The sequence below is a fragment of the Ambystoma mexicanum genome, chromosome 2q, assembly GCF_040938575.1.
Source record: "Ambystoma mexicanum isolate Mex_15411 chromosome 2q, UKY_AmexF1_1, whole genome shotgun sequence".
NCBI classification, from domain to species: domain Eukaryota; kingdom Metazoa; phylum Chordata; class Amphibia; order Caudata; family Ambystomatidae; genus Ambystoma; species Ambystoma mexicanum.
In genome coordinates this window covers 881,360,085-881,372,895 of record NC_090924.1, presented here as the reverse complement: position 1 = coordinate 881,372,895, position 12,811 = coordinate 881,360,085, and the positions used below count along the sequence as shown (strand labels likewise).

At 41.6% G+C, this 12,811-nt stretch overlaps 1 protein-coding gene across 4 annotated transcripts in view; it reads left to right on the top strand.

The window, feature by feature from the left end:
• Positions 1 to 1,051: 1,051 nt before the first annotated feature.
• APBB1IP (amyloid beta precursor protein binding family B member 1 interacting protein) overlaps positions 1,052 to 12,811 on the top strand; it is a 1,612,974-nt gene continuing 1,601,214 nt past the window's right edge. For 3 of the 4 annotated variants that reach the window (XM_069648143.1, XM_069648145.1, XM_069648144.1), the window contains exon 1: positions 1,052 to 1,409. The gene's annotated coding sequence lies outside the window, so the exon portion shown is untranslated. The remainder of the gene's footprint in view (positions 1,410 to 12,811) is intronic. The other variant, XM_069648147.1, reaches the window with a different exon arrangement.

Here is a 12,811-nt window from a genome sequence, read left to right as displayed (position 1 = left end):
GAGGGGAGGGGGTGGGCAGAACTGCATTTGGGTCAAAGAAACAAAGTTAAGAGGAGAACAAAACGATATGGATGGGGGCAAGTGGCAATCAACGACAGATGAACACGGGGTAGAGAGAAGATAGACAGGGCCGGGGTACCCCGGAGGCGTCCGCTCGACGCCGACGGAGAGGGCGGGGGGCGACCCTAGGTAACCTCACACGGAGTAGAAGAACCTGTGGTGCGGTGAATTACGGATCGTATGTAAGATAACTCCAAGACTTTATGCAAATAAAGCTGCTGTGGCATTAACACTTCCAATCGTACAATTTGTCTCCGCCTATTATTGCTTGCACAGGGAATGTGGAGGAGGGAAGGCCGGCACGGCAGAAAGGGTGGGGGGGGAGCGGGGGGAAGGGCAGGGGGGGGGGAGGTGCCGGCCTACACGACACCTGGACTAGGGGTTGGTTGGGTGGTGGGTGTGCAGTGGGGGGGAGGTGAATGGCGTTAGGATGCCCCCGCTAAGCCCTGGGTTTGGCTGCTTCATTACCGTGGAGCATGCCTGCAATGTATTTTTGTGTGTGTGGTTGCTGAGTGTGTTAGTAACTGTTTCTCCGCTGACACACATATGTGCACGGCCACTTCCACTTTAGCTCACGTGTCCCGCCGGTGACTAAATGCCAGCCTAGTGATCCAGACTGAGCCAGGTCATGTGTGGGCTGCGTCACTGAAGAAATACTCATCTTTTAATTACAGCTTGTAGAAATGCTACCCTGCATTGTATTTATGTCTGTGGGTTTACTAAATGTGCTGCACGAAAGAAAACCCTAAAACAGGAAATACCCGCAAAACGCACCCAAAGAGCAGTCCAATCGACGTGAAAGAAAAGAGAACAAATATGTCCACGAATAAAGCGGAACTTATAAACATTCATAGTCGAGCGCCGGTGCCAACCGCAAAGCACACGCTATTGGCCGGTATACTGCGTTTCAAAAGCATTTAACCGCTCGTGTGTTGTGAAAAAACGAGCGCTAAGAGCGCGTTTCGAAAACAGTAACACGCCTGTCGATGTTCGATAAGTGGCGGGCATTAGTGGGAAGAATTTCTCTGCCTCCAAGGCGTGGTGCGCATTCTCGGAGTCCTCGTGCGCTTTCTATGCATGCTTTCCGCTGCCTCCTGTTGTAACACGCTTCCATCAACTCTGTAAGGTTTGGGGTCGCGCGGCTGGGCGGGTGAGCATGACATATTTCGTCATGATTTGACTTGCAGCTACCACTTCCTCGGTGAGCGGAAGCAACGTGCTTCTGCGTTGCAAAGGAGAAGTTTCGACACAGCGTGTGTGGCAGGGCACTGGCAAATTACCCCTTGTGCCCGCCTCAACCAACCGCCCGCACGTTTGCTTGAAATAAAACGGGGAGGAACTTGGCAAAGGTAAGACATATAAGCCGTGCTATTTTAAATACAATGACGAGTAACTGTGTACCTGCAGCAATCGCTGACACGATAGGTGCGCCTGCTTCAGGGTGCTGCGTGTAGACCGGGCGCGGGAGCTGCTTTTTTCGGCGCCACACGCGTTCAGTCAGAGCAGGCATTCCGCGCAGTGAAGTAGAGAGAGTCCCTGTCAACGGATGCGGGCCAGGTACTTAGAGCAACCGAGCTGGCATGTCATGAACAGAAAACAAAGCCTCAACGTAATAACCAAAATACCACTTACAAAGTTCCAGAGACATGATACATATGTGTATCTACATTTTAACTGATCACATCTGGTTGTCAGGAAGAGTTTTAAGAAGAAACGTTGTTTGCTGCGAGATCTGGAAAAGATAAACAACTCTACGCTAACATTGTGACTGCCCCCTGCCATGTGATACACACACAGGTGGGGCAACCGCAAACGATAAAACAAACCTGTTTCTCCCCTTGAAGATTGTTTACATTGCTGGGTGCTGGGGGGAGGGGGCAGCGAGTGGCACAGGCAGTAATCGAGAATATACGACTATTCGATAATTATGTTTCACTTAGTTGCACTGTGAGGGGGAAGAGTCTTCCTGCTACAGTGCTAGAGACGGCGACATTATAGCAGTAATGTATTCGCCAATACCATCATCAGACAGTTAATTCTGAAAGAGCTGCTCGTCTTGTGAATGCATGTGAAGTTGAGCAGTACATATGTCGTGCATAATTGTTTGCAGACTCCTTGATTTCAAGAATAGGGGGTGCTTCAAATGAATGTTGGAAACAAGGAAAGGGGGTGCTTTAAAAAGGAGATGAGCATGGGTACAACTATAAATTGAGAGTGCCACCACCCGGAGGAGTAAGAAGAAAGAAAAGAAACAGGAAATAAGTAAAAGACAAATATGTGTACATTGTAAGATATATTGTGTTTAGTTTCTTACATTTCAGACATGGAACCTTACTACATTAGGGCTTGTGAAGAACACATGGAGCTATGCACGTGTGTACCCATGACAATGGAAACAGGTGCTGGGCTGTATTCACTTCATTTGTGTTTGAATGCTGGACTCCAGCTTTGTTGGCTTGATGTTTATGAATATAGACATGTTGTGATTTAACCTTGTGTGTGTAAGCACTCAGTTGACGTTGAGTTAATTGCATTCCTTGGGAATTGTAAATTGAAGGCCCAGGAAAGGTGTCATGGGAACCCTGCCAAAGAGACTGGGTTATGTTCTTCTTGTCATTTGGTACTGTGTTCTAGTTTCCATAGGCCACACGTTGTTCCTGTTCTATTTCCCAACAGTATGCCAAATGCAACATACTATGCTTCATTGTTGATAGTTGTGGCCTTAGTGCCACATAGTGTGCCAGAGCTATTGCTATAGAGCATAGTTAGGAATAGATGACATTTGTATGTACCATCTCCACCTTCCAGGCAGTGTCATGACTGATATTTTTGTGTGTAACCGTTTTTTATCTGCCTTGTCTATCACCATGACAGAGATATTTATCCCCTATAAGAGAAGATTGTCCACTCACTCTTTGTCACATTACGTTGATTTGTAGCAAGCGAATGGCCTGCAGATGTGAGGCAAACAGTTTACTTTGCCGAGTCATGTAACAACAGACAAACAGGGTACACCTAGATCAAACATAAATACAGGTAATATTATTCAATGCTATATAGAATGAAATACAGCCATTAGCAAGAACACCTTTGTGTAGTTGTGAAATTACTATGTGGTGTTTTTGTGAATAATGGGTTATGATTAATTTGGATAGTTTTGCACTTTTTGCCATTTTATATGACATTCTATTCTTGTAGTCAACATGCATCCACAAATGTTGTGTGTACCACTGTCTAAAAATAGTATGAACACAATGTTGTGTTTCTGTAAAAAGGTTCTTTGTATACACTTGAAGGCATTTTCCATCTATGAAGGTAATACGGCATGACACATGATCTGAATGACGCAAGCCCTAGGAAGATCGTTTGTTTTGTCCTCCTCTGTCTTTCCTACCTTGTCTTGTCGCACCTAGAAACACTTGTGTAAAGGTGCATTATAAATTACTCATCATATATCATATTATATGGATCTCAGTGATTTGGCTGTGGCATAATTCTTCACGGCGGAATTGACCTTAGTAAATTCCTGCACGAAAAAACAATTTTTCTGTGGCCAAAATGCACAAATCCATACCCCTCTGGGCTCCCCAGTACATTCCACCCTCCCCCCACTTACATTGTGCACGTTGACTTTCTTTCTAACCCTGCAGCCTCAGTTCCGTCCCTCTTATGGGGTCGGATCCGACGCTGCAGGATCAGCTTTTCTTATTATTTTATTTTTTCTCGTCCCCAACCTACAACTCTCAGGAAGTGGGGGACACCCCTGGGACCCCTAAGGCCATCAATACCGAACATGGGGAGCAGGGGACACACCCGCAACCCCCGCTCCTCATTTTATTTTTTTATTTTACATTTATAAAGCGCTCACACAGCCCGCAGGCATCGAGACGCTGTTACAGGAATTGTTTTTTTTTCTTAGTTGCGTAATTGTGTAATTTCATTTTCCTTAGTTACATATTTATAACGTGCTTAAACACCCAGAGGTTTCTAAGCGCGGACCCGGGGATCGAACCTGTTGTTGCTTCGTGTCGTCTTGATTTCAAGACGCGCACGCTGCTGCTGACCTATCCTCCGGGGACGGTAGCTCGGTAGTGATGACCAAATTTGATCGATATAAATTGATCGAATGGTACTGGCTGAATTCGGGTACTGTTTGATCAATAAAAATCGATCAGATTCGGTAATACTTATTATATCATATCATGTCATGATGATATGTAAGTTATTTTAAAATAATAGTAAAAAAAGGAGAAACACTTTTAGTGCATATAATTTTGGTGGATACTGGTGACTCAAAAATTGTGATTTCTACCTACTTGCAGCCTGCTGTTTGATCTCCCAGCATTAATCTTGGAAGCCCCAATGCTGCAGTGCGCTCGCTTCCTGGAGGAGGCAGAGCGCGGTCACGATCACGTGACTGATCATGTGACTCATTCTGGGCTTTTATTCGAGGGCAATCCGCCCGAGCGGCGTTAAGCCCGCTGCGGGGACTAGGGCGCTGCTGTTTGGGCTGTTTGGCTGGTCGGCTGGGGGATATCCCAAAGCTAAACAAGTCATATGACCAAAGGATAAAAAATCGCTAGGATCACCCCGGATAAGCAAGCTAACATCACCAGTTGTGTTGTGTTGTTTTTTTTTTTATTTTTTTTTTTGGGGTAGGGAGACTGTTGGGGCTTGACCCCTTTGATCCCACCCTGCGAATCGATCAAAATTTATATTTAAAGCCCTAAGGAAAGGGAGACTGCTGGGGTTCGACCCTTTTGATCCCGAACACTGCAAACAACTGACATAACCAGACAACATCAGGGGACAAGATACTTACAGCCCCATTTGAAGGTTAGATATCAGTGTTCCAAACTAATACACATACGATCTCCAAATACTTAATGGCAGAAGTAGTGCTATCAACTAGATTGGGTGACCACCCTCTACCAAACAACCATATAGATGATTTAATATTATCCGAAGACAAGGATAACAAATTAGTGCTAGATAAGGAAAGCATGACTCCGAATCACGGAACGAAAGATTATAATCAAGGAGCAGTACTCGGTCCGTTCATGATAGAGGTTAAGATCGGCAATCAAACAGGGAAGGAGCCGCTACAGGAAGACATACAATTAAACTCAGAGTGCAATGAGGTCAACCCACCCATGAACAATTTCATATTCCATCAACTTGACAATATGATCGAAACGGACGAATCACCTCAGCCTCAAAAAAGTTCAGCTGATGCAAAGCAGTCTAAGGAAACTCTGGCCTTTATGGAAAATGAAACACCCAACAACAATGAGTATGACTTAGAAGCTACAAGGGAAACTGACCTTTCAAAGGAAGATGTGTCAGAGAAGCCATCACCTGTACTAGAGATAAGATCAAAAACAGTAGAAAAAAATAGTCCTAAGGCAAAGGATTTAATTCAACTATCTGAGGTTATTCCCGGGTTAGAACCCAATACTACAGTGGAAGATTTAGCAAAAACAGTGAAAGGAACCTTTAATGGAACGAAAGGTAAAACAATAACCCCCAAACCAATTAGAATGGACTTTATAAGATATACAGACCTAGAAAAAAAATATGGAAACCCAGGACCCTATCCTCAGGGGATGCTCAAGACAGAAATAATCATTTTTTTGGGAAACAATCCCTACTAAATTGGGGGACAGGCATTTCTGGGAATTTACCCAAAAGGAAACAAACTCATAAAAACACCACAGCAAACGAAATCCCTGACGCTGTTATGCTGGAAAACTCAATCTTAATAGATAAAGAGCCACAAACTGTAGAGATGGCCGTTCAAACCATGAAAGGGGAAACCAAAAACCAGTTAATTCAAACAGAAAATTACCAAGACTCAAACTTGAACACGCTATCAACGATAGAAGCACCTCAGAAAGAGAGGGAGATGACCAACAAACCTAAGACAGGGGGAGAAAAGTGTGAAAAGGATGACTTCCTGATGATTACAACAATGGCAGCGATCCTGGCCCCTTACATGAAACTACACGAAGATGCTACGGATACTCTGAAGGACCACACTACATTGCTAGCAATGGTTCATTCTAAGACAATCTTCATTGAAGGATTCATATCGGCCATCCAAAAAAATATGCAAAAGGTTGAGCAAAGAATCTCCGATATGTTACACACCATCGTAGAACCAATTATGAAAGAGAAGGAAAACCGATGGAAAGATCCTAGGAGAGACTCTCTAGGTGGTTCGGACTGCTCCGTTTTTCAATCAAAAGAATTAGCAAAATTGCAACCACAAATAGAAGAAAATGCAAATGAAGAGCATTTGAAAGAATGTACTGGAAATACGATTGAAAAAGGGACCTTAGAAGAGCTAAGTAATCAGGTCGAATGTCCAATCCCAACTCCGAGGAAAGGAGAAACAACTACAGATACAATGAACACAATAAAAGGAAAGGAAAAAAATAAAGAAAATAATGAACTGGTGCCAAATACCTCAAAAATCTCTGCGGAAAACGAAACTCAAAGAGGAGCCACGGCGACCAACGATCAGAAAGCAAAACAGATCACAAAAAAAGGACAACACACACCTCAAAAAACCTTAGACCTTTCACAGCATGAAAAAGATATTGAGGTATCAAAAATAGATAAGCAGAATTCAAAATGATGCGAAATCTTTAAAAAAAAGGACGTAAAACAGATGGAAGGTATCACTGCGTCGCAACGAAGGGAGAAAATCGCTACGAATGATAAGAAAGCGAAATCTACTCAACCATTACAGATACTTAAAAAAACAAAAAATCAACCGCCGCAGAGGGTATGTAAATCAAATAAAAGCAAATCATTTTTCAAATGTCTGAGCACACCAAAGGAAGCAGCAACTACTGTGGTAAATCGAAACATGGGTAGCCATACGCAAACAAGTACGAGTCTAAATAACAATGAAGCAGCAGAAACGGATGACTCCGATCAGGAGTTAATGGATATGTCCACTTACTCCATCTCGGATGACAACGTCTCAACTGATAGTGACTCAGAAGAAGAGGAAATTGAAATAACTGATGAACAAGTACAGACGGAACGAGAAAGGGGAGTCAAACCAATGTTGGATGACAAGAGGATAATTGGGGAAAACGCAAACAAAGCTGAAACAACAAAAAAGGAAAATAATACAGTCAAGCCCGAAACTATAAGTAAGAAAAAATTAAAGACAACAATGACGGGAAGCTCAAATATACCAATTAAAAGTCCAACAAGAAACCTGGGAAATCAAAATATAAACAGCCCCATACCTATTTTGGAATTCAAGGAAAACACCACAGAAGAAAGTGAGCAGATCAGTGGAACTGATGATTTCCAGACTAGTCCCTTGAGACTGCCGAAACGCAGATTAAACCCGGAAAAAAAGGGCAGAGGTCTTCTTTTGGAAAGACTAGTACATATAGACGACGGTCTTATTCTAAACCGAGCAAATGTCCTAAGGTTGTTCCACCATATACCAGCCTTGAGATTAATCAGCTCTAGTGATATAACCCTGATAGAATTTCCTGACAAAAGGTGTATGGATAGTGTTCGGGTTTCAACATGCTCCCAGGTGATTCACCAGCTATTACTATCCGAAGAGAGGACCATAAGAAAGAAGGGGTTCAAGATAACCGAAAAAAACAATAAAGAAACAGAAACAGAGGTACTGGATCAAGAAACTATCTCAAAGAAAGCTCGCTTTCAAGAGGCGTACGATACGCATAAAAAAGCCATGAAACAATCGCAGGTTACCCAACCTCAAGAGGGAGAACAGGAGAGATGGGTATGGTTGGCCAACCTAGCAGCAGGAAAAATGAAGACACTATAGAGCCGGAAAGTAACACAAAAGGAAACATGGTCCCTTATTTCCTGGAATACAAGGGGATTCAACCACCTTCTAAAAAAAAAATGAATTTGAAAAAGAAATGCCAGATGTACTATGCCTGCAGGAAACGTGGTTGAGAGAAACTCCCCTGATCGAAGGCTATTCAGTAAATATAAACCCAGTAAAAAAAGGAGAAAAAGGAAGACCAATGGCGGGTCTGCTGATAGCGATAAAAAAAGAACTAAACTGGAATGTGATTCATTCATGGAACTTGACTCCATATATTCAAATCTTAGTCCTGGAAACCTCGTCGCCCCTAGACGATCAACACCACCAGCACGTTGTGCTGATGAATATATACTGGGTGCCAGGAGCTAAAGGAAACAAATCCCTTCCAAGGGACGTAGCAGAGGCAATTGATGATCTGAAAGCTAAAGGACATGACCAATGGATAATATTGGTGGGCGACCTTAATTGCACTTGTCTGGACGAAAACAATGAAGTACTCGAAGACGTACCGAAAATGGCCACAACCAAACACAAAAGAGGGGTCAATTGGAGGTCCACGTTACAATCTAGAGATTGCACAATCCTAAATGGAGTCACGTTAGGCGACATCCCAGGGAAACCGACGTGGCGAAGGCTGAAATCCAAAGCCATCTTAGATTACCTGACAGTTTCAACTAATATGTCAATGTTTATTCAAAAACTTGAGGTGCAACCGACCAAGGCTAGTGACCACAATGCTATCAAACTTACTTGTTCTAGTTTTCTTCTTAAGAACATAAAGGAAATATATCCATTCAAGATAGAAATCAACACTGGGAGAACTCGAGTTAAAATGAATCCAGCAAAATTACCAGCGCTGAACGATAACTTGACATCCACCCTAAATGATTTGTATCTGCAGCTACCTCTGCAAACCATCGATTATGTTCCTCTGCTAAAAATCTTCCATATTAGAATTAAACCCGGCACTACAAAACCAATAATGTCACATCGACATATATTCGATCAAGCCGTGGCTGATAAAAAAAAGACTATGAGGAAACAACTAAAATCACTGAAAGTCTCGAATGAGGTAAATAAAACTGATAAAGTACGAGAAATAAAACAAACCTTTAGAAATTGGAGAAAGTTGCACAAAAAACAATGCTAAACCACGACTCCCAGGCAATGTTAAGAACGATATGTGAGAGAAATACAGCAGAGACATGGGCCTTAATAAATAACAAAGAGACTTTGCAAGATGCCATAATAACAAATCCAGTCACAGAGAAACAATGGGAATTATACTACAAACAATAACAGCCAGTTCTAAAACCTCTTATAAATGATTGGATTATACCAAAATGGGATGAAAGTTTGCTGACCATAGACAGTGAGACATTAGAAGACATGATTAAAAAGCTAAAGAACTCTAGAGCACCGGGGCCAGACGGCCTGACTAATGAAGGTCTGAAAAAGGACCCAGCGGAATGGGCTAAAATCTTACACCAACTGTTCAAATATATCTTGGTTTCGGGGAAACTACCGACTTCGTGGAAAATGAGTATTGTGGTGCCAATCATTAAAAAGGGCCTAAGAACAGTCCCAGAAAATTACAGGCCAATTGCCTTTCTGGATGTGGCTGGAAAAATCTTTGCCTCAATTCTTTTAAAATCTTTGACAAATTGGGAATCACAAACAGGCCGTAAGGACGAATGGCAATCTGGGTTCGTAAAAGGACAAGGCACTCCATTAAACATCTTTATTCTAAATCTGTTGAAAGCTCGAACCCTGACCAACAAAGAGGCGAAATTCTATATATCTTTTGTTGACTTATCAAAGGCTTTTGATGAAGTTGATTGCGAGAGGTTGTGGAGGAAATAAAAAAAATGGAATTGCCCAGAAATTCTACTTTACAACATAAAGGAATTACACTCGAACACCTCAATTAAAGTGAAAATAAATAAAGCCGGCCTGTTATCGGACATAATTCCTACGACCATTGGGCTTAAGCAAGGATGCTCCTTGGCTCCAGAATTATATAAACTATATTCCTCAGATATGGAAAAAGCCTTTGTAGATATAAGATCCTTTCCAGCAAAACTTGCTAATATAGCAATTGGTCGATTGATCTATGCTGACGACATAGTTTTAATCGATCAGACTCCTATAGGACTTCAACATCAACTAAAAGCATTAGAAACATATGTAGCCAAAAACAAAATGACCATCAATCCTGAAAAATCTAGGATCTTGACGCTCTCTAATAACAAAAAGAAGAAAAAAATAAACTCACCCCAATGGTATCTATCCAATAAAAAGATAATGGAAGTGACAGCTATTACGTACCTGGGGGTTTGTATCAACACCAACAGATACGAAGCCCCGAGATGTCAGGACTTAAAAAACAAACTTGGAAACCTAATAGGCCAAGCTAAGATTCTACTGGCGCGATTTTGTAGATTCTCCATGAAACCACTGATAGACTTCTATAGTGCAAAAGTAGTGGCAATCCTAACCTATGGATCAGAAACCTCACTCTTATTGGACAACAAAATATGGTCACGTCTAGAAGGCAAGTTCTGGAGATCTATCTTGGGTTTGCCAAAATCTTTCCCAATTCAATTAATTAGAAGAGAGCTGGCATTATCCTCTCTGAAAGTCATCGTGGAGTGGAAGATATTGTCTTTTTACAGAAGATGTCTAGAACCGGCAACAAAGGGGGGCTTTGCGGCCATAAAAAAAGCAATGGAAGAGAGGTCGGAACCAATACTGACTGAATGGGCCAAAATATGCCAGATGATCCTTCTTAATTTAAATGAAACGGAAGAATCCTTATTAAACAATCCAGATCACGTGAAAAAAAAATGTACACTAGAGATTGGATTGATACACTGGACGAGCTCACTAAATATCGAGGCTATGAAGAATTCTGGGCAGTCCCGCAAAAATTGAATATACTACCCAAATACCTAACCCTTTTCCCTAATTGGTTCTTGAGACAAGGCTTCTTAAAGCTGCGTTTGAATCTTTGGCCAAGTAGAACCAATCATTATAGAAAAAGAGAGAAAGATGAACCAAAGAACTGTAGATTATGTAAAAATGTATTAAAAGTTGAATCATTGAAACATCTGCTGCTGGAATGCCCCACTGTGAGAGGTGAACGACAGACGTACTTAGGTCATATCTGGCAGGAATACAGATTCAAGGACATTGAACTTTGATGGTCATACCTACTGGAAGGAGATAAGATCTCAAACAATCTTTCGGTCATAAAATTTATCCAGTTCATCTTTGAAAAAATGGAGGGACTAGACGAACCTCTTGGCACAGTGAAAAGGACCTGAAATCAAGCAGACTTTTGAGGTGTTAAACACTAAGCAACATAAAGGAAAAGAAAGAGAAAGGGAATGTAAAACAGGCATTTTTATAAAGTTTATAAATATTTTAGCATATCTGTAAAACAGAAGTTTGGGAAAATGCTATTCTTGTTGTTTTGGGTTATTTTTATTCAATTATTCTTGATTTTTAAAATGTTCTTTAAGATTTCTTTAACGATTGAATTAACTCTCGTCTTGATTTTGTATAGTTGAACTTGCTTTTTTTCCACTCTCTTTTATGACATTTTCTTCTCTTTTATGTTGTAGTCTGCTCCTTGTTCGGTAAAAATAGCTAAAGGTTTTCTTGTGTAAACCAAAGAGCTACAATAAAAAAATAAATAAAAAAATATATAATTTTGGTATATGTGTGTGGAGAGCTGTTTTCCCATTCTTAAGTGATATTAGTAAAAGGAGTTATTCCCAAATGTTTACCAAGTGTAATGGTGTTCTGTGATTTGGCATTGAAAAGATGAGTGGGCTGAGTGAGCCTCAAAACTATCCACACCTCTGATTTGTTGGGTATGTGCTCATTTTTGCAGCAGTCACTAAAACATTAAGTTGCCTTAGGCAAACATGCTGTGCTGTGGTACACCGCTGCCAAAGTTCTTTCATTTACTGAATGCTGATGTTCTAATGGTGTTCTGTACTGCAGCATTAGGACCACACTTAGGAATGCCTTGTCATTTCCAACAATTTAGGCAGGTGTAAAGCTGGAGACCAAGTAGTGCCATGGCACGACCAGGCACGGAAATTTGTAAAGCTAAGATGGCACAGCACTCTTTCTCTGCCTCTAGGTTGCCAAGCATGCCTCAGTGTACTTGGACAAGCCACCCTGCCATGGAGGATTTCTAGGTAGGGAACACCCTGCAAGTCGGTGTGCTGTCTCTTTCGCAACAGAATCAGCATATTTCTTTGAGACTTCATCCTTTTTCTATCCAAGTGCTTGCTTGATTGCTACTGTGTTTTTATGAAAGCTCTAAAGTAGTGACGTTGACATATCCATATTAGGGGAAGCAAGCAAGATAGACAAAAAGAACAATGAACCACCTGCCTAAGCAGGTGTGCAACCTACATATCACAGGAACAAAACTTCATGGACAGGTGTTTCAGTCGGCTGGCGTCCACAGTTGGTATTCAGTTGGTATTGATCAAGCAGAATCAATTGTTCAGATGCTAATGCCACATCGCCATTGGGAGGTTGTGTAAAGGTGTTTCTGCCTTAAGAAAGGAAATAAACCCTAATGTATATGTTTACCATCTGTTCATTTGCTTTGGTCCATTAAAATAATTGCTTTCGCCTGCACAGGATCAAAGTTAGCGTAGTAATAAACTACTAATTTTGGTTGATGGTTGTTTATATGTTCATACTGTTAAGGATTTTAACAATGCATCATACACCAGACCAGGACTCTTTTTACTGGCCAGGGATGCAGCACCCAATCAAAACGCTTTTAAGTTTATTGCATTCAGATTTAATCTCTGAGAAGGCAGCCAACCCGTCTCACAACCCCTTAACGTACACCTTAACGTACACCCTGTGTCGCAATGGAGCATGACCAGG